Here is a 25,606-nt window from a genome sequence, read left to right on the forward strand (position 1 = left end):
GCAAGGAGTAGCTCTTGTCTATTACATATTTGGCTTATGGCACGGTATCTGTGCTAATTTCAATCTCTGGTTTCATGCAGCACCCCAACTCACCTTTCCCCTTAAGCAAGCATAAGTTGGTTTTCTACATTTGAGACCCTGTTCTGTTTTGTAATTCAGTTCCTGTGTAGCCAAGTTTACATTCCGTGTAGTAGTGATATCTTATGATCTTTCTTTTTCTGTGTGACTTATTTCACTTAGAATCATCGTACCTAAATCCACTCATTATGCAGCGACGGGCCTGATGACATAGATTTCATTGCTGAGTGATATTGCATTGTACGTAAGTACCACAACTTCTTTATCCATTTTTCGCTTTCTGTGATATTGAACTTGTACCGTAAACGAGGTTCTTGTAAACAGAGCCGGCCCAAACTTTGGGGTGGCTGTGTCTTTCTGATTTTAATTTCCCTAAGCTATAGGACCATAAGTGGAAGTGCCCTAGGCTCTGTTGCTTTGTTTTTTAGATGTTTCAGGAAACACCATACACTTCTCCAGAGTGGCTGTTGGCAATTTACATCCCGCCCACCAGCATAACAAAGCTCCCAGTTCTCCATGGCCTGTCCTGCCTTTCTGGATTTTACACTTTTTTCAGATGGCCCTTTTGACCGGGGGGCAGTGAGACTTCATTGTAGTGCAGATATCATTTGCAAGCTTGCTTGGTTGGCCAAAAAGGGCGTATGCGTTTTTTCCTGAATATATTCAGGAAAAAAAGCATATGCCCTTTTTGGCCAAGTGCATCATTGTGGACGTTCTGCCTCTTTTCCTATGCTTTACATGCAATTCCAGTGTACCTCCTGAAATCGATTTCCTGCAATTCTGCCCCGCTTTCAAGTCCTCTTGGCAGCCTTACTTCAATATATTTTTGGACGATAGCTGTCATTTATAACTCTGCAGGTTTGTGAACTACAGTGCCCCTGAGCTCGTTTCTTCAACTCGCTTTCTTGTGAGCTGGCCGCAACACCGCAGGATTGCTTCAGGCCCTAGTGTAATTCCGGCACGGCACGCTGAGCCTTTGGTTAATTCCTCTTCCTGGTGGGAAACGAGAGTTAAATTTGCCCGTCCAGACACCTCCAGCTAGTCTCTCTTTCGTTCTCCCTATTCCTGTTCATTTTCCACAGAAATTACAAACTGGGCCAAACAGGAGGTTAAAGGCACTGACTCTCCAAGTGGGGAGAGTGTTAGTAAAGCATCTGGAATGTTGCACCCGAGTACCAGGGATGAAAACGAGACACATTTGAACACGTTTCCCGATCACACGGTGGATCATACTCTGGGTTCCACATGCATGTTTCAGCTGAAGGAAGAATCCCTTAAACCTGGAGAGTTGAGACCCATGGAATGGGTACCATGCAATATGACTTCAAAGGGTCTGCATTTGCTCACCGAACCTCACCAATCCTATCACTGCTGCGTTTATGCCGCTGTACACACGCTTGATTCTCTTTCGGAGACATATAAATCCACAGGTTTTAAGATTCTTAGTAGTCAGGTGTATTCTTAGGCGTTTAATATGGGGTGTTGAGTCCACTTCGTTGAGCAAGGAGTAGCTCTTGTCTATTGCATATTTGGCTTATGGAACGGTATCTGTGCTAATTTCAATCTCTGGTTTCATGCAGCACCCCAACTCACCTTTCCCCTTAAGCAAGCATAAGTTGGTTTTCTACATTTGACACCCTGTTCTGTTTTGTAATTCAGTTCCTGTGTAGCCAAGTTTACATTCCGTGTAGTAGTGATATCTTATGATGTTTCTTTTTCTGTGTGACTTATTTCACTTAGACTCATCATACCTGCATCCACTCATTATGCTGCTACGGGCCTGATGACATAGATTTCATTGCTGAGTGATATTGCATTGTACATAAGTACCACAACTTCTTTATCCATTTTTTGCTTTCTGTGATATTGAACTTGTACCGTAAACGAGGTTCTTGTAAACAGAGCCGTCCCAAACTTTGGGGTGGCTGTGTCTTTTTTATTTTAATTTCCCTAAGCTATAGGACCATAAGTGGAAGTGCCCTAGGCTCTGTTGCTTTGTTTTTTAGATGTTTCAGGAAACACCATACACTTCTCCAGAGTGGCTGTTGGCAATTTACATCACGCCCACCAGCATAACAAGGCTCCCAGTTCTCCATGGCCTGTCCTGCCTTTCTGGATTTTACACATTTTTCAGATGGCCCTTTTGACCGGGGGGCAGTGAGACTTCATTGTAGTGCAGATTTCCTTTGCAAGCTTGCTTGGTTGGCCAAAAAGGGCGTATGCGTTTTTTCCTGAATATATTCAGGAAAAAACACATACGCCCTTTTTGGCCAAGTGCATCATTGTGGACGTTCTGCCTCTTTTCCTATGCTTTACATGCAATTCCAGTCTACCTCCTGAAATCGGTTTCCTGCAATTCTGCCCCGCTTTCAAGTCCTCTTGGCAGCCTTACTTCAATATATTTTTGGACGATAGCTGTCATTTATAACTCTGCAGGTTTGTGAATTACAGTGCCCCTGAGCTCCTTTCTTCAACTCGCTTTCTTGTGAGCTGGCCGAAACACCACAGGATTGCTTCAGGACCTAGTGTAGTTCCGGCACGGCATGCTGAGCCTTTGGTTAATTCCTCTTCCTGGTGGGAAATGAGAGTTAAATTTGCCCGTCCAGACACCTCCAGCTAGTCTCTCTTTCGTTCTCCCTATTCCTGTTCATTTTCCACAGAAATTGCAAACTGGGCCAAACAGGAGGTTAAAGGCACTGACTCTCCAAGTGGGGAGAGTGTTAGTAAAGCATCTGGAATGTTGCACCCGAGTTCCACGGGACGAAAACTGAGACACATTTGAACACGTTTCCCGATCACACGGTGGATCATACTCTGGGTTCCACATGCATGTTTTAGCTGAAGGAAGAATCCCTTAAACCTGGAGAGTTGAGACCCATGGAATGGGTACCATGCAATATGACTTTAAAGGGTCTGCATTTGCTCACCGAACCTCACCAATCCTATCACTGCTGCGTTTATGCCGCTGTACACACGCTTGATTCTCTTTCGGAGACATATAAATCCGTAGGTTTTAAGATTATTTCTAGTCAGGTATATTCTTAGGCGTTTAATATGGGGTGTTGAGTCCACTTCGTTCAGCAAGGAGTAGCTCTTGTCTATTGCATATTTGGCTTATGGAACGGTATCTGTGCTAATTTCAATCTCTGGTTTCATGCAGCACCCCAACTCACCTTTCCCCTTAAGCAAGCATAAGTTGGTTTTCTACATTTGAGACCCTGTTCTGTTTTGTAATTCAGTTCCTGTGTAGCCAAGTTTACATTCCGTGTATTGGTGATATCTTATGATGTTTCTTTTTCTGTGTGACTTATTTCACTTAGAATCTTCATACCTGAATCCACTCATTATGCTGGTACGGGCCTGATGACATAGATTTCATTGCTGAGTGATATTGCATTGTACGTAAGTACCACAACTTCTTTATCCATTTTTCGCTTTCTGTGATATTGAACTTGTACCATAAACGAGGTTCTTGTAAACAGAGCCTTCCCAGACTTTGGGGTGGCTGTGTCTTTTTGATTTTAATTTCCCTAAGCTATAGGACCATAAGTGGAAGTGCCCTAGGCTCTGTTGCTTTGTTTTTTAGATGTTTCAGGAAACACCATACATTTCTCCAGAGTGGCTGTTGGCAATTTACATCCCGCCCATCAGCATAACAAGGCTCCCAGTTCTCCATGGCCTGTCCTGCCTTTCTGGATTTTACACTTTTTTCAGATGGCCCTTTTGACTGGGCGGCAGTGAGACTTCATTGTAGTGCAGATTTCCTTTGCAAGCTTGCTTGGTTGGCCAAAAAGGGCGTATGCGTTTTTTCCTGAATATATTCAGGAAAAAACGCATACGCCCTTTTTGGCCAAGTGCATCATTGTGGATGTTCTGCCTCTTTTCCTATGCTTTACATGCAATTCCATTCTACCTCCTGAAATCGGTTTCGTGCAATTCTGCACCGCTTTCAAGTCCTCTTGGCAGCCTTACTTCAATATATTTTTGGACGATAGCTGTCATTTATAACTCTGCAGGTTTGTGAATTACAGTGCCCCTGAGCTCCTTTCTTCAACTCGCTTTTTTGTGAGCTGGCCGCAACACCGCAGGATTGCTTCAGGCCCTAGTGTGGATCCGGCACGGCACGCTGAGCCTTTGGTTAATTCCTCTTCCTGGTGGGAAATGAGAGTTAAATTTGCCCGTCCAGACACCTCCAGCTAGTTTATCATTGGTTCTCCCTATTCCTGTACATTTTCCGCAGAAATTGCAAACTGGGCCAAACAGGAGTTTAAAGACACTGACTCTCCAAGTGGGGAGAGTGTTAGTAAAGCGTCTTGAATGTTGCACCCGAGTACCAGGGGACGAAAACTGAGACACATTTGAACACGTTTCCTGATCACACGGTGGATCATACTCTGTGTTCCACATGCATGTTTTAGCTGAAGGAAGAATCCCTTAAACTTGGAGAGTTGAGACCCATGGAATGGGTACCATGCAATATGACTTCAAAGGGTCTGCGTTTGCTCACCGAACCTCACCAATCCTATCACTGCTGCGTTTATGCCGCTGTACACACGCTTGATTCTCTTTCGGAGACATATAAATCCGTAGGTTTTAAGATTATTTCTAGTCAGGTATATTCTTAGGCGTTTAATATGGGGTGTTGAGTCCACTTCGTTGAGCAAGGAGTAGCTCTTGTCTATTGCATATTTGGCTTATGGAATGGTATCTGTGCTAATTTCAATCTCTGGTTTCATGCAGCACCGCAACTCACCTTTCCCCTTAAGCAAGCATAAGTTGGTTTTCTACATTTGAGACCCTGTTCTGTTTTGTAATTCAGTTCCTGTGTAGCCAAGTTTACATTCCGTGTAGTAGTGATATCTTATGATGTTTCTTTTTCTGTGTGACTTATTTCACTTAGACTCATCATACCTGCATCCACTCATTATGCTGCTATGGGCCTGATGACATAGATTTCATTGCTGAGTGATATTGCATTGTACATAAGTACCACAACTTCTTTATCCATTTTTTGCTTTCTGTGATATTGAACTTGTACCGTAAACGAGGTTCTTGTAAACAGAGCCGTCCCAAACTTTGGGGTGGCTGTGTCTTTTTGATTTTCATTTCCCTAAGCTATAGGACCATAAGTGGAAGTGCCCTAGGCTCTGTTGCTTTGTTTTTTAGATGTTTCAGGAAACACCATACACTTCTCCAGAGTGGCTGTTGGCAATTTACATCACGCCCACCAGCATAACAAGGCTCCCAGTTCTCCATGGCCTGTCCTGCCTTTCTGGATTTTACACTTTTTTCAGATGGCCCTTTTGACCGGGGGGCAGTGAGACTTCATTGTAGTGCAGATTTCCTTTCCAAGCTTGCTTGGTTGGCCAAAAAGGGCGTATGCGTTTTTTCCTGAATATATTCAGGAAAAAACGCATACGCCCTTTTTGGCCAAGTGCATCATTGTGGACGTTCTGCCTCTTTTCCTATGCTTTACATGCAATTCCCGTCTACCTCCTGAAATCGGTTTCCTGCAATTCTGCCCCGCTTTCAAGTCCTCTTGGCAGCCTTACTTCAATATATTTTTGGACGATAGCTGTCATTTATAACTCTGCAGGTTTGTGAATTACAGTGCCCCTGAGCTCCTTTCTTCAACTCGCTTTCTTGTGAGCTGGCCGCAACACCGCAGGATTGCTTCAGGCCCTAGTGTGGTTCTGGCACGGCACGCTGAGCCTTTGGTTAATTCCTCTTCCTGGTGGGAAATGAGAGTTAAATTTGCCCGTCCACACACCTCCAGCTAGTCTCTCATTGGTTCTCCCTATTCCTGTACATTTTCCGCAGAAATTGCAAACTGGGCCAAACAGGAGTTTAAAGGCACTGACTCTCCAAGTGGGGAGAGTGTTAGTAAAGCGTCTTGAATGTTGCACCCGAGTACCAGGGGACGAAAACTGAGAAACATTTGAACACGTTTCCTGATCACACGGTGGATCATACACTGTGTTCCACATGCATGTTTCAGCTGAAGGAAGAATCCCTTAAACCTGGAGAGTTGAGACCCATGGAATGGGTACCATGCAGTATGACTTCAAAGGGTCTGCATTTGCTCACTGAACCTCACCAATCCTATCACTGCTGCGTTTATGCCGCCGTACACACGCTTGATTCTCTTTCGGAGACATATAAATCCATAGGTTTTAAGATTATTTCTAGTCAGGTATATTCTTAGGCGTTTAATATGGGGTGTTGAGTCCACTGCGTTGAGCAAGGAGTAGCTCTTTTCTATTACATATTTGGCTTATGGAACGGTATCTGTGCTAATTTCAATCTCTGGTTTTATGCAGCACCCCAACTCACCTTTCCCCTTAAGCAAGCATAAGTTGGTTTTCTACATTTGAGACCCTGTTCTGTTTTGTAATTCAGTTCCTGTGTAGCCAAGTTTACATTCCGTGTAGTAGTGATACCTTATGATGTTTCTTTTTCTGTGTGATTTATTTCACTTAGAATCATCATACCTGAATCCACTCATTATGCTGCTACGGGCCTGATGACATAGATTTCATTGCTGAGTGATATTGCATTGTACGTAAGTACCACAACTTCTTTATCCATTTTTCCCTTTCTGTGATATTGAACTTGTACCGTAAACGAGGTTCTTGTAAACAGAGCCGTCCCAAACTTTGGGGTGACCGTGTCTTTTTGATTTTAATTTCCCTAAGTTATAGGACCATAAGTGGAAGTGCCCTAGGCTCTGTTGCTTTGTTTTTTAGATGTTTCAGGAAACACCATACACTTCTCCAGATTGGCTGTTGGCAATTTACATCCCGCCCACCGGCATAAAAAAACTCCCAGTTCTCCATGGCCTGTCCTGCCTTTCTGGATTTTACACTTTTTTCAGATGGCCCTTTTGACCGTGGGGCAGTGAGACTTCATTGTAGTGCAGATTTCCTTTGCAAGCTTGCTTGGTTGGCCAAAAAGGGCGTATGCGTTTTTTCCTGAATATATTCAGGAAAAAAAGCATATGCCCTTTTAGGCCAAGTGCATCATTGTGGACGTTCTGCCTCTTTTCCTATGCTTTACATGCAATTCCAGTGTACCTCCTGAAATCGATTTCCTGCAATTCTGCCCCGCTTTCAAGTCCTCTTGGCAGCCTTACTTCAATATATTTTTGGACGATAGCTGTCATTTATAACTCTGCAGGTTTGTGAATTACAGTGCCCCAGAGCTCGTTTCTTCAACTCGCTTTCTTGTGAGCTGGCCGCAACACCGCAGGATTGCTTCAGGCCCTAGTGTAGTTCCGGCACGGCACGCTGAGCCTTTGGTTAATTCCTCTTCCTGGTGGGAAACGAGAGTTAAATTTGCCCGTCCAGACACCTCTAGCTAGTCTCTCTTTCGTTCTCCCTATTCCTGTTCATTTTCCACAGAAAATACAAACTGGGCCAAACAGGAGGTTAAAGGCACTGACTCTCCAAGTGGGGAGAGTGTTAGTAAAGCATCTGGAATGTTGCACCCGAGTACCAGGGATGAAAACGAAACACATTTGAACACGTTTCCCGATCACACGGTGGATCATACTCTGGGTTCCACATGCATGTTTCAGCTGAAGGAAGAATCCCTTAAACCTGGAGAGTTGAGACCCATGGAATGGGTACCATGCAATATGACTTCAAAGGGTCTGCATTTGCTCACCGAACCTCACCAATCCTATCACTGCTGCGTTTATGCCGCTGTACACACGCTTGATTCTCTTTCGGAGACATATAAATCCGTAGGTTTTAAGATTATTTCTAGTCAGGTATATTCTTAGGTGTTTAATATGGGGTGTTGAGTCCACTTCGTTGAGCAAGGAGTAGCTCTTGTCTATTGCATATTTGGCTTATGGAACGGTATCTGTGCTAATTTCAATCTCTGGTTTCATGCAGCACCCCAACTCACCTTTCCCCTTAAGCAAGCATAAGTTGGTTTTCTACATTTGAGACCCTGTTCTGTTTTGTAATTCAGTTCCTGTGTAGCCAAGTTTACATTCCGTGTAGTAGTGATATCTTATGATGTTTATTTTTCTGTGTGACTTATTTCACTTAGACTCATCATACCTGCATCCACTCATTATGCTGCTACGGGCCTGATGACATAGATTTCATTGCTGAGTGATATTGCATTGTACATAAGTACCACAACTTCTTTATCCATTTTTTGCTTTCTGTGATATTGAACTTGTACCGTAAACGAGGTTCTTGTAAACAGAGCCGGCCCAAACTTTGGGGTGGCTGTGTCTTTTTGATTTTCATTTCCCTAAGCTATAGGACCATAAGTGGAAGTGCCCTAGGCTCTGTTGCTTTGTTTTTTAGATGTTTCAGGAAACACCATACACTTCTCCAGAGTGGCTGTTGGCAATTTACATCACGCCCACCAGCATAACAAGGCTCCCAGTTCTCCATGGCCTGTCCTGCCTTTCTGGATTTTACACTTTTTTCAGATGGCCCTTTTGCCCGGGGGGCAGTGAGACTTCATTGTAGTGCAGATTTCCTTTGCAAGCTTGCTTGGTTGGCCAAAAAGGGCGTATGCGTTTTTTCCTGAATATATTCAGGAAAAAACGCATACGCCCTTTTTGGCCAAGTGCATCATTGTGGACGTTCTGCCTCTTTTCCTATGCTTTACATGCAATTCCCGTCTACCTCCTGAAATCGGTTTCCTGCAATTCTGCCCCGCTTTCAAGTCCTCTTGGCAGCCTTACTTCAATATATTTTTGGACGATAGCTGTCATTTATAACTCTGCAGGTTTGTGAATTACAGTGCCCCTGAGCTCCTTTCTTCAACTCGCTTTCTTGTGAGCTGGCCGCAACACCGCAGGATTGCTTCAGGCCCTAGTGTGGTTCTGGCACGGCACGCTGAGCCTTTGGTTAATTCCTCTTCCTGGTGGGAAATGAGAGTTAAATTTGCCCGTCCACACACCTCCAGCTAGTCTCTCATTGGTTCTCCCTATTCCTGTACATTTTCCGCAGAAATTGCAAACTGGGCCAAACAGGAGTTTAAAGGCACTGACTCTCCAAGTGGGGAGAGTGTTAGTAAAGCGTCTTGAATGTTGCACCCGAGTACCAGGGGACGAAAACTGAGAAACATTTGAACACGTTTCCTGATCACACGGTGGATCATACACTGTGTTCCACATGCATGTTTCAGCTGAAGGAAGAATCCCTTAAACCTGGAGAGTTGAGACCCATGGAATGGGTACCATGCAGTATGACTTCAAAGGGTCTGCATTTGCTCACTGAACCTCACCAATCCTATCACTGCTGCGTTTATGCCGCCGTACACACGCTTGATTCTCTTTCGGAGACATATAAATCCATAGGTTTTAAGATTATTTCTAGTCAGGTATATTCTTAGGCGTTTAATATGGGGTGTTGAGTCCACTGCGTTGAGCAAGGAGTAGCTCTTGTCTATTACATATTTGGCTTATGGAACGGTATCTGTGCTAATTTCAATCTCTGGTTTTATGCAGCACCCCAACTCACCTTTCCCCTTAAGCAAGCATAAGTTGGTTTTCTACATTTGAGACCCTGTTCTGTTTTGTAATTCAGTTCCTGTGTAGCCAAGTTTACATTCCGTGTAGTAGTGATACCTTATGATGTTTCTTTTTCTGTGTGACTTATTTCACTTAGAATCATCGTACCTGCATCCACTCATTATGCTGCTACGGGCCTGATGACATAGATTTCATTGCTGCGTGATATTGCATTGTACGTAAGTACCACAACTTCTTTATCCATTTTTCGCTTTCTGTGATATTGAACTTGTACCGTAAACGAGGTTCTTGTAAACAGAGCCAGCCCAAACTTTGGGGTGGCTGTGTCTTTTTGATTTTAATTTCCCTAAGCTATAGGACCATAAGTGGAAGTGCCCTAGGCTCTGTTGCTTTGTTTTTTAGATGTTTCACGAAACACCATACACTTCTCCAGAGTGGCTGTTGGCAGTTTACATCCCGCCCACCAGCATAACAAGGCTCCCAGTTCTCCATGGCCTGTCCTGCCTTTCTGGATTTTACACTTTTTTCAGATGGCCCTTTTGACCGGGGGGCAGTGAGACTTCATTGTAGTGCAGATTTCCTTTGCAAGCTTGCTTGGTTGGCCAAAAAGGGCGTATGCGTTTTTTCCTGAATATATTCAGGAAAAAACGCATACGCCCTTTTTGTCCAAGTGCATCATTGTGGACGTTCTGCCTCTTTTCCTATGCTTTACATGCAATTCCTGTCTACCTCCTGAAATCGGTTTCCTGCAATTCTGCCCCGCTTTCAAGTCCTCTTGGCAGCCTTACTTCAATATATTTTTGGACGATAGCTGTCATTTATAACTCTGCAGGTTTGTGAATTACAGTGCCCCTGAGCTCCTTTCTTCAACTCGCTTTCTTGTGAGCTGGCCGCAACACCGCAGGATTGCTTCAGGCCCTAGTGTGGTTCTGGCACGGCATGCTGAGCCTTTGGTTAATTCCTCTTCCTGGTGGGAAATGAGAGTTAAATTTGCCCGTCCACACACCTCCAGCTAGTCTCTCATTGGTTCTCCCTATTCCTGTACATTTTCCGCAGAAATTGCAAACTGGGCCAAACAGGAGTTTAAAGGCACTGACTCTCCAAGTGGGGAGAGTGTTAGTAAAGCGTCTTGAATGTTGCACCCGAGTACCAGGGGACGAAAACTGAGACACATTTGAACACGTTTCCTGATCACACGGTGGATCATACTCTGTGTTCCACATGCATGTTTCAGCTGAAGGAAGAATCCCTTAAACCTGCAGAGTTGAGACCCATGGAATGGGTACCATGCAGTATGACTTCAAAGGGTCTGCATTTGCTCACCGAACCTCACCAATCCTATCACTGCTGCGTTTAAGCAGCCGTACACAGGCTTGATTCTCTTTCGGAGACATAAATACGTAGGTTTTAAGATTATTTCTAGTCAGGTATATTCTTAGGCGTTTAATATGGGGTGTTGAGTCCACTGCGTTGAGCAAGGAGTAGCTCTTGTCTATTACATATTTGGCTTATGGAACGGTATCTGTGCTAATTTCAATCTCTGGTTTCATGCAGCACCCCAACTCACCTTTCCCCTCAATCAAGCATAAGTTGGTTTTCTACATTTGAGACCCTGTTCTGTTTTGTAATTCTGTTCTTGTGTAGCCAAGTTTACCTTCCGTGTAGTAGTAATATCTTCTGGTGTTTCTTTTTCTGTGTGACTTATTTCACTTAGAATCATCATACCTGAATCCACTCATTATCTGCTACGGGCCTGATGACATAGATTTCATTGCTGAGTGATATTGCATTGTACGTAAGTACCACAACTTCTTTATCCATTTTTTGCTTTTGTGATATTGAACTTGTACCGTAAACGAGGTTCTTGTAAACAGAGCCGTCCCAAACTTTGGGGTGGCTTTGTCTTTTTGATTTTAATTTCCCTAAGCTATACGACCATAAGTGGAAGTGCCCTAGGCTCTGTTGCTTTGTTTTTTAGATGTTTCAGGAAACACCATACACTTCTCCAGAGTGGCTGTTGGCAATTTACATCCCGCGCACCAGCATAACAAGACTCCCAGTTCTCCATGGCCTGTCATGCCTTTCTGGATTTTACACTTTTTTCAGATGGCCCTTTTGACCGGGGGGCAGTGAGACTTCATTTTAGTGCAGATTTCCTTTGCAAGCTTGCTTGGTTGGCCAAAAAGGGCGTATGCGTTTTTTCCTGAATATATTCAGGAAAAAACGCATACGCCCTTTTTGGCCAAGTGCATCATTGTGGACGTTCTGCCTCTTTTCCTATGCTTTACATGCAATTCCCGTCTACCTCCTGAAATCGGTTTCCTGCAATTCTGCCCCGCTTTCAAGTTCTCTTGGCAGCCTTACTTCAATATATTTTTGGACGATAGCTGTCATTTATAACTCTGCAGGTTTGTGAATTACAGTGCCCCTGAGCTCCTTTCTTCAACTCGCTTTCTTGTGAGCTGGCCGCAACACCGCAGGATTGCTTCAGGCCCTAGTGTGGTTCCGGCACGGCACGCTGAACCTTTGGTTAATTCCTCTTCCTGGTGGGAAATGAGAGTTAAATTTGCCCGTCCAGACACCTCCAGCTAGTCTCTCATTGGTTCTCCCTATTCCTGTACATTTTCCGCAGAAATTGCAAACTGGGCCAAACAGGAGTTTAAAGGCACTGACTCTCCAAGTGGGGAGAGTGTTAGTAAAGCGTCTTGAATGTTGCACCCGAGTACCAGGGGACGAAAACTGAGACACATTTGAACACATTTCCCGATCACACGGTGGATCATACTCTGGGTTCCACATGCATGTTTTAGCTGAAGGAAGAATCCCTTAAACCTGGAGAGTTGAGACCCATGGAATGGGTACCATGCAATATGACTTCAAAGGGTCTGCATTTGCTCACCGAACCTCACCAATCCTATCACTGCTGCGTTTATGCCGCCGTACACACGTTTGATTCTCTTTCGGAGACATATAAATCCACAGGTTTTAAGATTCTTACTAGTCAGGTGTATTCTTAGGCGTTTAATATGGGGTGTTGAGTACACTTCGTTTAGCAAGGAGTAGCTCTTGTCTATTACATATTTGGCTTATGGCACGGTATCTCTGCTAATTTCAATCTCTGGTTTCATGCAGCACCCCAACTCACCTTTCCCCTTAAGCAAGCATAAGTTGGTTTTCTACATTTGAGACCCTGTTCTGTTTTGTAATTCAGTTCCTGTGTAGCCAAGTTTACATTCCGTGTAGTAGTGATATCTTATGATCTTTCTTTTCCTGTGTGACTTATTTCACTTAGAATCATCGTACCTAAATCCACTCATTATGCTGCGACGGGCCTGATGACATAGATTTCATTGCTGAGTGATATTGCATTGTACGTAAGTACCACAACTTCTTTATCCATTTTTCGCTTTCTGTGATATTGAACTTGTACCGTAAACGAGGTTCTTGTAAACAGAGCCGGCCCAAACTTTGGGGTGGCTGTGTCTTTCTGATTTTAATTTCCCTAAGCTATAGGACCATAAGTGGAAGTGCCCTAGGCTCTGTTGCTTTGTTTTTTAGATGTTTCAGGAAACACCATACACTTCTCCAGAGTGGCTGTTGGCAATTTACATCCCGCCCACCGGCATAACAAGGCTCCCAGTTCTCCATGGCCTGTCCTGCCTTTCTTGATTTTACACTTTTTTCAGATGGCCCTTTTGACCGTGGGGCAGTGAGACTTCATTGTAGTGCAGATTTCCTTTGCAAGCTTGCTTGGTTGGCTAAAAAGGGCGTATGCGTTTTTTCCTGAATATATTCAGGAAAAAACGCATACGCCCTTTTTGGCCAAGTGCATCATTGTGGACGTTCTGCCTCTTTTCCTATGCTGTACATGCAATTCCCGTCTACCTCCTGAAATCGGTTTCCTGCAATTCTGCCCCGCTTTCAAGTCCTCTTGGCAGCCTTACTTCAATATATTTTTGGACGATAGCTGTCCTTTATAACTCTGCAGGTTTGTGAATTACAGTGCCCCTGAGCTCCTTTCTTCAACTTGCTTTCTTGTGAGCTGGCCGCAACACCGCAGGATTGCTTCAGGCCCTAGTGTGGTTCCGGCACGGCACGCTGAGCCTTTGGTTAATTCCTCTTCCTGGTGGGAAATGAGAGTTAAATTTGCCCGTCCAGACACCTCCAGCTAGTCTCTCTTTGGTTCTCCCTATTCCTGTACATTTTCCGCAGAAATTGCAAACTGGGCCAAACAGGAGTTTAAAGACACTGACTCTCCAAGTGGGGAGAGTGTTAGTAAAGCGTCTTGAATGTTGCACCCGAGTACCAGGGGACGAAAACTGAGACACATTTGAACACGTTTCCCGATCACACGGTGGATCATACTCTGGGTTCCACATGCATGTTTCAGCTGAAGGAAGAATCCCTTAAACCTGGAGAGTTGAGACCCATGGAATGGGGACCATGCAGTATGACTTCAAAGGGTCTGCATTTGCTCACCGAACCTCACCAATCCTATCACTGCTGCATTTATGCAGCCGTACACACGCTTGATTCTCTTTCGGAGACATATAAATCCGTAGGTTTTAAGATTATTTCTAGTCAGGTATATTCTTAGGCGTTTAATATGGGGTGTTGAGTCCACTGCGTTGAGCAAGGAGTAGCTCTTGTCTATTACATATTTGGCTTATGGAACGGTATCTGTGCTAATTTCAATCTCTGGTTTCATGCAGCACCCCAACTCACCTTTCCCCTCAAGCAAGCATAAGTTGGTTTTCTACATTTGAGACCCTGTTCTGTTTTGTAATTCAGTTCTTGTGTAGCCAAGTTTACCTTCCGTGTAGTAGTGATATCTTATGGTGTTTCTTTTTCTGTGTGACTTATTTCACTTAGAATCATCATACCTGAATCCACTCATTATGCTGCTACGGGCCTGATGACATAGATTTCATTACTGAGTGATATTGCATTGTACGTAAGTACCACAACTTCTTTATCCATTTTTCGCTTTCTGTGATATTGAACTTGTACCGTAAACGAGGTTCTTGTAAACAGAGCCGTCCCAAATTTGGGGTGACTGTGTCTTTTTGAATTTAATTTCCCTAAGCTATAGGACCATAAGTGGAAGTGCCCTAGGCTCTGTTGCTTTGTTTTTTAGATGTTTCAGGAAACACCATACACTTCTCCAGAGTGGCTGTTGGCAATTTACATCCCGCCCATCAGCATAACAATGCTCCCAGTTCTCCATGGCCTGTCCTGCCTTTCTGTATTTTACACTTTTTTCAGATGGCCCTTTTGACCGGGGGGCAGTGAGACTTCATTGTAGTGCAGATATCCTTTGCAAGCTTGCTTGGTTGGCCAAAAAGGGCGTATGCGTTTTTTCCTGAATATATTCAGGAAAAAACGCATACGCCCTTTTTGGCCAAGTGCATCATTGTGGACGTTCTGCCTCTTTTCCTATGCCTTACATGCAATTCCAGTCTACCTCCTGAAATCGATTTCCTGCAATTCTGCCCCGCTTTCAAGTCCTCTTGGCAGCCTTACTTCAATATATTTTTGGACGATAGCTGTCATTTATAACTCTGCAGGTTTGTGAATTACAGTGCCCCTGAGCTCCTTTCTTCAACTCGCTTTCTTGTGAGCTGGCCGCAACACCGCAGGATTGCTTCAGGCCCTAGTGTGGTTCCGGCACGGCACGATGAGCCTTTGGTTAATTCCTCTTCCTGGTGGGAAATGAGAGTTAAATTTGCCCGTCCAGACACCTCCAGCTAGTCTCTCTTTCGTTCTCCCTATTCCTGTTCATTTTCCACAGAAATTACAAACTGGGCCAAACAGGAGGTTAAAGGCACTGACTCTCCAAGAGGGGAGAGTGTTAGTAAAGCATCTGGAATGTTGCACCCGAGTACCAGGGGACGAAAACGAGACACATTTGAACACGTTTCCCGATCACACGGTGGATCATACTCTGGGTTCCACATGCATGTTTTAGCTGAAGGAAGAATCCCTTAAACCTGGAGAGTTGAGACCCATGGAATGGGTACCATGCAATATGACTTCAAAGGGTCTGCATTTGCTCACCGAACCTCACCAATCCTATCACTGCTGCGTTTATGCCGCTGTACACACGCTTGGTTCTCTTTCGGAGACAAATAAATCCGTAGGTTTTAAGATTATTTCTAGTCAGGTATATTCTTAGGCGTTTAATATGGGGTGTTGAGTCCACTTCGTTCAGCAAGGAGTAGCTCTTGTCTATTGCATATTTGGCTTATGGAACGGTATCTGTGCTAATTTCAATCTCTGGTTTCATGCAGCACCCCAACTCACCTTTCCCCTTAAGCAAGCATAAGTTGGTTTTCTACATTTGAGACCCTGTTCTGTTTTGTAATTCAGTTCCTTTGTAGCCAAGTTTACATTCCGTGTATTGGTGATATCTTATGATGTTTCTTTTTCTGTGTGACTTATTTCACTTAGAATCATCGTACCTGAATCCACTCATTATGCTGCTACGGGCCTGATGACATAAATTTCATTGCTGAGTGATATTGCATTGTACGTAAGTACCACAACTTCTTTATCCATTTTTCGCTTTCTGTGATATTGAACTTGTACCATAAACGAGGTTCTTGTAAACAGAGCCGTCCCAAACTTTGGGGTGGCTGTGTCTTTTTGATTTTAATTTCCCTAAGCTATAGGACCATAAGTGGAAGTGCCCTAGGCTCTGTTGCTTTGTTTTTTAGATGTTTCAGGAAACACCATACACTTCTCCAGAGTGGCTGCTGGCAATTTACATCCCGCCCATCAGCATAACAAGGCTCCCAGTTCTCCATGGCCTGTCCTGCCTTTCTGGATTTTACACTTTTTTCAGATGGCCCTTTGACCGGGGTGAAGTGAGACTTCATTGTAGTGCAGATTTCCTTTGAGAGCTTGCTTGGTTGGCCAGAAAGGGCGTATGCGTTTCTTCCTGAATATATTCAGGAAAAAACGCATACGCCCTTTTTGGCCAAGTGCATCATTGTCGACGTTCTGAGTGTTTTCATATGTTTTCAGTGCAATTCCTGTCTACCTCCTGAAATCGGTTTCCTTCAGTTCTGCCTTGCTCTCAGTGCCTCTTCATAGCCTTACCTCAATATACTTTTGGAGAATAGTTGGCCTTTATAACTCTGCAGGTTTTTGAATTGCAGTGGCCCTTAGCTCCATTTTTCAGCTCTTATTTTTGTGATCTTGCCTCATATCCACAGGATTTCTTCAGGCCCTATTCTTCTTCTGGGGTGCCTTGCTCTGCCTTTGGTTAATTCTTCTTCCTGATGTGAAGTTAGAGTGACATGTGCCCATTGAAACCGCTACAGCTATTTTCTCACTGGTTCCCCCTATTCCCATTCATCCTCCGCACTAACTGCAGACTGTGTGATACCGGAACTTAAAGGCATTGACTCTCCATGTGGAGATGTTGTTAGTAAAGTGGCTGGAATGTTGATCCGGAGCCCCAGGAGAGGAAAATGAGGTGCATTTTAGAAACCTTTCCCGATCATATGGTATACCATCCGCTGGATTTCCCATGCATGGTTTAGCTGTAGGAAGATTCCCTTCAACTTGGAGTGTTGGGACCCTTGGAATAAGTAGCATGAAGTATTGCATTAAACTTTCGGCAGTTGCTCACCAAAGCTCTCCAATCCTTTCAGCCCCAAGTGTCCAGCCTTATGTCTTATCCAGCTGTGGGTTTATATGTGGTCATTCCAGGTTGCATCACAGCCCCTGAGCGAATTTTGTAAGAATTTTTCTCTCTTTCATTGTTTCTGCGTTTTGGTTTTAAAATTTATTTCTATAATGGGGTTTAGCTCATTTTCACTGCTGTGTTTGTGCCGCTCTGCGCACACTTGATTCCCTTATGGAGATATATCAATACATGGGTTTTAAGATTCTTATTACTCAGATATATTTCTCTGCGGTGTATAGGGTGTGTTGAGGCCAGTTCATTGAGCGAGGTGTAGATCTTGTCTGATACCTATTTGGTTTATTGAACGGTATCTGTGCTAATTTCAAACTCTGGTTTTATGCATCACCCCACCTCTCCTTTCCCCTTAAGCTGACATAAGTGTGTTTTCTAAATGTGAGACACTGTTCTGTTTTGTAATTCATTTTTTGTGCAGCCATATTTATCCTCCCTCTATAAGTGATATCTTATGATATGTTTCTTTTTCTGTTTGACTTATTTCAAGTAGTATTATCGGACCTCAATCCACTCTTTATCCTTCTACTAGCCTTATTACATTGATTTCATGGTGAAGAGATATTCCATTGTACATAAGTACCACATTTTCTTTATCCATTGTTCTCTTTCCTGGGATATTTAAGGTGTACTGAAGTTGAGGTTCTTGTAAACAGAGTAGCCCTAAACTGTGGTGTGCTTGTGTCTTGTTGATTTTTAGACTTCCCTAGATATACTCCCGTGATTGGAAGTGCCCTATGCTCTGTCGCTCTGTTTTTTAGATGATTTAGGAACCACCATACACTTCTCCAGAGTGGCTCTCGGCAGTTCACACACTGTCCATCAGCGTATAAAGGCTCCCTGTTCTCCATGGCCTGTCCTGCATTTCTGGTGTTTACAATTTTTTCGGATGGCCCTTTTGACCGGTGGGAAATGAGACTTCTTTGTTGTGCACATTTGCATTGCTTGCTTGCTTGGTTGCCCATAAAGTGCGTATGTGTTTTTTCCTGGATATATTCAGGAAATAACGCATACTCCCTTTTGGGCCAACTGCATCATTGTCGAAATTCTGCCGCTTTTCATGTGCTTTAAAGGCGAGTCCAATCTATCTCTTGAAATCTGTTTCTTGCAATTCTGTCTTGCATTCAGATCCTCTTCTTTGCCTTACCTCAACATATTTTTGGACGTTAGTTTTCATTTATAACTCTGCAGGTTTGTGAATTGCAGTGACCCTGAGCTCCATTTTTTAAGTTGCTCTTTTGTGAGCTGGCCTCAAAACCGCAGGATTGCTTCAGGCCCTATTTTGGCTCCGGCGAGGCGGGCTGAGCCTTTTTTTAATTCTTATTCTTAATGGGAAATTAGAGTGACATGTGCCCGTCCAAACCCCTACAACTATTCTCTCATTGTTTCCCCCTCTTCCCGTTCATCCTCCTCACAATTTGCAAAATGTGTGAAACAGAAGTTTAAATGTGCTGATTCTCTAAGTGGGGAGATTCTAAGTAACGTGGCTGGAATGATGAACAGGAGCACCAGGAGAGGATAAATGAGGTGCATTTTAGACACATCTCCCGATCACATGGTGTACAGTCCTCTGGGTTTTCCATGCATGTTTTAGCTGTAGGAAGATTCCTTGAACCTGCAGATTTGGGACCCATTGAATGGGTACCAGGTAGTATTACTTTAAAGGGTGTGCATTTCCTCACCCAACCTCACATTTCTCTTAGCGCGAACAGTTTCCAGCCTTATGTCTCATCCTGCTGTGGGTCTAGATGTGTTCAATCCATGTTGCATCACCGTCCCTGAGGAAAAGTTGTAAGAGGTTTTCTCTGTCTCTCTGTCGTTTATTTTTTTCAATTTATTACTATATTGGTTACAGCTGATTTTCAAAGCTCTGTTTCTTGCTGCTGTACATCCACTTGATTCACGTACAGAGAGACATCAATAAATTCTTTTTCAGATTCTTACCAGTCATAGATATTCTTTTCCGGTGACTTGAGTGTGCTGAGTGCAGTTCTTTTAGCTACCGTGTAGGCCTTGTTGATTATCAGTTTGGTATTTGGAATGGTATCTTTGCTAATTTCAACCTCCTGGATGATGCCTCACCCCTCCCCACCTTTCCCGTTTAGCAGCCTTACGCGTGTTTTCTACATATTTGACTATGTTTTTGTTTTGTAATTTATTTCATGTGTAGCCATTTTGGATTCCACCTTTAAGTGATATCTTATGATATGTGTCTTTTTCTTTTTGAATTATGTCACTTAGAATGATCATACGTAACTCCTCCAGAGTTGTTACAACTGGCCATATTTCATTGATTTCCAGGCTGAGTAATATTCCACTCTACATAAGTACCACATCTCTATCCATTTTTTCCCTCCAGAGACATTTAAGTTATATCCTAGTCGAGGATCTTTTAAACAGAGAGGCAGTAAACATTGGGGTGCCTGTGTCCTCTCGATTTTTGTTTTTCCCAAGATATACGCCCATGAGTGCAAGTGCCCTATGCTCTGTAGCTCATTTTTTAGATGCTTTAGTAAACACAATACACTTCTCCAGAATGGCCGTTGGCAATATACATTTCCACTATAAGCCTCACAGGGCTCCCTCTTCTCCTTGCCCTGTCCTGCATTTCTGGCGTTTACACTTTATGAGGATGGCTCTTCTGACTGATGCGAAGTGATATCTTTTGTAGTATTGATTTCCAGTGCCCACCTGTTTGGTTGGCTAAAAAAGTGTATGCCCTTTTCTTGAATATATACAGAAAAAAACGCATACAGCCTTTTTGGCCAACTGCAATGTCGGAAATGTTCAGCCCCTTTTCTTGTGCTTAATGGCGAATCCTTTCTACCTCCTCAAATCCCTTTCTTGCCATTCTCCCTTGCTTGCCAATCCTTTTCTTTGACTTTCCTCAAGACATTTTTCAGTGATAGATATTTTCAACTCTGCAGTTTCGTGAATTTTACTGCCCCTGAGTTCCATTGTTCAACTTGTGTTTATGGGAACTGGCCACAAAGCAGTGGGATTTCCTCAAGCCCTATACTGTTTCCATGGGCAACCCTAGCCTTTGGTCAATTCATCTTCCTGATTGGAAATTAGAGTGACATGTGCCTGTCTGAACACCTAGGACTTGTCTCTCATTGTTCCTCATCCTTCCGCTTCATCCTCTGGACAAATTCCAAACTGTACGCAACAGGATGTTGACAGTGTTGACATCTCCAAGTGGGGAGACTGTTAGTAAAGACGCTGGAGGGGTGAACCCGAGCACCAGGAGATGAGGAGATGAGATGCCTTTTCCAAACTCTTCCCGATCAGACGGTATACCATCCTCTGGGTGTGACAGACATGTTTTAGCAGTAGGAAGAGTCCCATTCATGTAAGGAGAACACCAGGGCTTTTTCAAAATCAGTGTCTCCCCGAAACCCAAACTGGGGAGTTTTTTAAGCTACGGCTACACATATGTTCATTAAGGGCCTTGGGAAGTAGGCAGAGTCCAAACTTTAGATGACTGAAGTCTTCAGGGTCAGAAGCACTCACCACCGGCTTCCCTTAGGTTACACTTTAACTGTCATTGATAGATGATGTCAATAAAAATATCTATTCTTTTTCCGATTATTTCCCCTTATAGGTTATTGCACAATATTGAGTGTAGTTCCCTGTGCTATACAGTAGTTCCTTGTTGATGATCTATTTTATACATAGCAGTGTGTATGTGTTAATTCCAAACTGTTAATTTATCCCTCCTCCCACCTTTCCCCTTTGGTAATAATAAATTATAAGATTTTATACTTCTCAGAAATGGGGGAGCTGAAAGAGAGGTATCATTTTCAATGGAAAAGCATTTAAAACAAGATTGAAGTTTTAACCAAGATTATTAGATGTACATCCTTGGAAAGAAATCACTTCATTTCTCTAATATTGACCTGACAAATAAGACAAACCTTTTCACTGAACTTGCTTATAATAAAGTGATGGAAATATCAAATGGAAGTGTTAGAAACATCTTATTTTACCCGAGCCTTATAAACTGTTCTATGTTAACTACAGTTTGGCTCACACATCTGTTCATTGAAGTTACAATAGTCTCAATTTCTGTTACTGATCCTCCAGAGTGGACCCCAACAAGGGTCCCCCTGCCCAGTGTCATTGGGGCCAACAGATAGAGACTGAGTTTGGTTCCCAAGCAAAGGAAACTTTATATTTTCATCAGAGAATGGAGAGGTGAGAGCATGCACTACCCCGTGGGCTGTGGGCTGGGCTGCTGTGTAGAGATCCTGTCAGAGTCAGTGAGAGGGAGGGGGCGGAGCTCTCAAGGGCCGGGTTGGCTGCAGCTCAGGCTCTATATCTCGGAGTCTGCACTGGGCCCCAGGAGCTGAGGTGTCGACCCAGCCATTCTGCACCAGGAAATCTGGTCTGAAGTGCCGGGTGTGGAACCTCTGCATGTGGGACCCTAGGAGCACGTGAAATTAGACAAAGCACAAAGGATAAAAAAGGTCAGACTTGACTTTATTGCCCACATTCTATTTTTATCTCCCAGGGATTTTTAATGGGCTTTGCTGGGGACAAACCCCTCCTCTGCCTTTTGTCCCGTTCCTCATTCTTGGAGTGCTGAGGGTGCAGACCCTTCTTCTGTAACTGCTGAGTGCTGAGTTGGGAGCCCTCATACCAGGGGACGAGGGTCAGAACTTCTCCCCAGCAGCCTCCAGGTGACGTTGATTGGCCCCAGGACCCCTGCCTCCCTGCTCGTCCGCCTGAGCACCAGCATTGGAAGTGTTATAGATTCTAATGACCTTTAAGGGTCCAGGAAAGAGATGTGCAGAGACGCTGTGGGGGCCGGTTTCACCCCACCCCACATTTGTTCGGCCACCTTAGGCTGACCGTTTCTGCCAGCCTAGATGCTCTGACCAGTAGTCTGCTCTTTCTTCAATTAGGCCCCTGAATTAACGTAAAAACAGCACCAGGTGTCAGAGCCCTGCCCGCTCAACTCCCAGACAGTCCAGGGTCAGTGGTGATCAAGGACCATGATGGCCACTGAGTCAACAGCCTTTTGAAGTAAACAGGAGTCCAGCCGGTCTTATTGGCCACCATCATCACGGTGTCTGTAGGCTTTTCTATGGTGACGGTGTGATATACGGTTCCCCCGCCAAGATTATTAGCTCCCCTCCGGGTGCAGGAAGTCCTGCAAGCAGTAGTCTACTCCTTCGGGACACACTATTGTTGTTTTATGAGAGAAACTCCAGGTCAAGTGATGTTCACACGAGTCGTCATGGTGCCCTGTTGCCCCCGGTTATCTCTCTGGATGTTGGAGTTGGAGGGCCTCCTCACTCGAGGTCGGTGTGCCCACGGAGCGAACCCTGCAACTTCAGGGCATGGTTGGTGATTAGGATCACCACGTGGGGTCCTTTTCCCTTAGGAGGGAGGTGGCCTTTTGGGCTGCTGATTTCCAGGTTTTTAGATACCGCCAGTATCTTGGCCAGATGTGGCAGTGGGCCAAGCCCCTTGGTGACTGTAGTTTATCCTACCTGGATGGCATTCTTGCGTTGTTCCATTTCAAGTGGTCCCAGTTTTTGCACTAATTCTCCAATGGCGATTCACCTTTCACCGGGAATGGAAAGGTCAAAGGGTTTAGCTCAATTAGGGAGTTCCAGGGCAAGGGTCTGAATTGACTGCTCTTTCCATTCTTGAAAGGCCACTTCTGGATTCTGTTCAAAAGGATCATCATCTTTTCCTTTCAGTGTTTCATATAGAGGCCCAGCTAGTAGACTGTAGTTAGGGATCCAGAAGCAGCAAACCCTGGCCTCCCCAGGAACCCCTAAGCTGTCTTCTAGTTTTAGAAAGGGGTAAGGCTGCAAATGGTTTCTTCCCTTTCCTGGGATGGGCTTCTCTGACCTTGTGTGAGAATGAAGCCCAGGCAGGTCACTGCAGTCTGTGATATTTGAGCTTTTTCTTGGACAACTTCTATCCTTTATTGGCTTGGTAGTTCAGAGGCCTCCTTAGTAGGGCTGGCGATCAGAATGTCGTCTGCATATTGAAGGAGGGTTTCCTTTTCCAGAGGTAGAACTTTTCGGTCTTTAGCTAAGCTTTCCCCAAAGATGGTGTGGGAATTTTTGAACCCTTGGGGCAAGACGGCCCGGAAGTATTGTTTTAGTTGTATGTTGAGTCCTGCCACTCACAAGCCAAAATTTCTTGTGACTCTGGGACTAATGGAATACAAAAGAAGGCATCATTGAAGACTAATACAGAATACCATGTCCTGGTGGTTGGTAGAATGACCAGCAGGGTGTAGGAATCAGGAGCAACTGGAGGTATATCCTCGGTGGCTTCACTGACTGTCCTGACATCCTTTACCAGGTCCCCAGCAGCCCATGGGGCTCTCGTGGTCAGGCCAATCCCAGGATATGGAGCTCTCCTGGGCAGGTACCCCACCCCCAACCCAGCCCACGGGGCTCTCATGGTCAGGCCCCTCCCAGGATACAGAGCTACCCTTGCAGGTACCATGGCAGGGCTGGGCACACAGGAACCGTGCACATAGCCCTCATTGAAGAGCACCCCCAGCTCACCTGTCGCTCAGAGCTGACACAGAGCACCTCAGAGCAGGACTTGAACTAACAAACAGCAGCTCCGACAGGTCTGTGACCCTGGGCATCACTCTGTGTGGCCTCCCTCCACCTGGTCTTCCAGAGACTTCCACTGCACCCAGGGCACCAGGCCTCTGTCTCCAACCACCACCCACCCCTCCTCTCCCTGACTCCTGGGTTCCTCTCATTAGGAGAGGGTTTTCTTGAAGTTGTCTCCCACTCATGGGCCAGATAAAATGATTAGAAAACAAGCCAAAGCTGCAGCCCCTTGTCTATCCTGACTCTCAGGAGCCCACACCTGTTCCTTGGACCTGGCCGGTTCAGCAAGTTCCATTTTCTGCAACTGTGAGCCCCTGAGGGGTGATGATTGGCTGACCTGGGCAACCTTACCATGCCGGCCAGCCCTCCCCAGGTGTGCCTGGGTTGAGATCAATATAAATACCACTCCAGGCAGCAAAAGCCCCTGCAGCTGTGCCTGACGCCATTTTCTCTGCCCTGTCAGCAGTCTCGGGGCTGGGCTGGTGGGAGGGAGTGAGAGGCCACGGCTTTGTGGGTGGCCCAGTGTGAGTGGGGCTCTGCTGGACTTTCTGCAGCAGTTGCCAGGCTGCCACCTGCTAAAGAAGAGGATGTGTCACCCATACCTGCTGCTGGAATTTCTCCCTGGGCAGAGGTGAGGAAGGAAAAAAGCAGTGGGGGCAGGGACAGGACGGGTATCTCAGGCAGGGAAATGGAAATCTTCCAGAAGAGCACCCAGGGCCAGGACCATCCTGGCTGGCCTGCAGGCACCAAGTCAGCTGGCATGCTGTCACTCGTGTGGCTCCATGGCCCTTCCTCTAGGCTTTCAAGTCCTTGTATATATTCAGGTGTTTTACCTGGGAAGGGCGGGAACAGTTCAGCAGCAACTGGCCTGGGGCTCAGCTCACGTTTACTCACAGATGCCTCGGCACGGTGCCCCAGCTTTGCAATGAGGACGCTTGTTGTGTGGGGGCTGCTGGCTGAATGGGAGACGATTCCCCACCACTGACCAACTTCAGAATTGTTTACAACTGGAGCAAGTGCCCTGATACGGTTTTCCTCTGAGTAACTGGTGGGTTCTGTTTTTTTATTTCTCTTTTTTGTTTTTGGTTCAAGGTAGATTTTATTCCTCTTTTTTGTATTTACAGATATAAGCATGGAAATAATTTATTCATATAAATGTATGTGAAGGGAATAATTGTTTTTTCTGTTTTATTTTTTAAATTTTATTTCTTTTTAATTTTGAATTTTATTTTATATTTTTATACAGCAGCTTCTCATTGGTTATCTATTTTATACATATAAATGTTTACATGCCAATCCCAATCTCTCAACTCCTCCCACCACCACCCCTCCAAGAGCTTTCCCCCCTTGTTGTCCATACGATTGTTGTCTACATCTGTTGCTCTATTTATGCCTTGCAAAACGGTTAATCTGTACAGTTTTTCTAGGTTCCACATATATGCATGAATATACAAGATTTGTTTTTCTCTTTCTGACTTACTTCACTCTGTATGACAGTCTCTAGATCCATCGACGTCTCTACAAATGACCCAATTTCATTCCTTTCATGGCTTAGTAATATTCCATTTTATATATGTACCACATCTTTATGCATTCGTCTGTCTGTGGGCATTTAGGTTGCTTCCATTACCTCGATATTGTAAATAGTGATGCAATGAACATTGCGGTGAATGTCTCTTTTTGATTTATGGTTTTGTCTGGGTATATGTCCAGTCCTGGGATTGCTGT

This window comes from Leucopleurus acutus (assembly GCF_964270905.1).
Source record: "Leucopleurus acutus genome assembly, chromosome: 1".
Classification (NCBI taxonomy): Eukaryota; Metazoa; Chordata; class Mammalia; order Artiodactyla; family Delphinidae; genus Leucopleurus; species Leucopleurus acutus.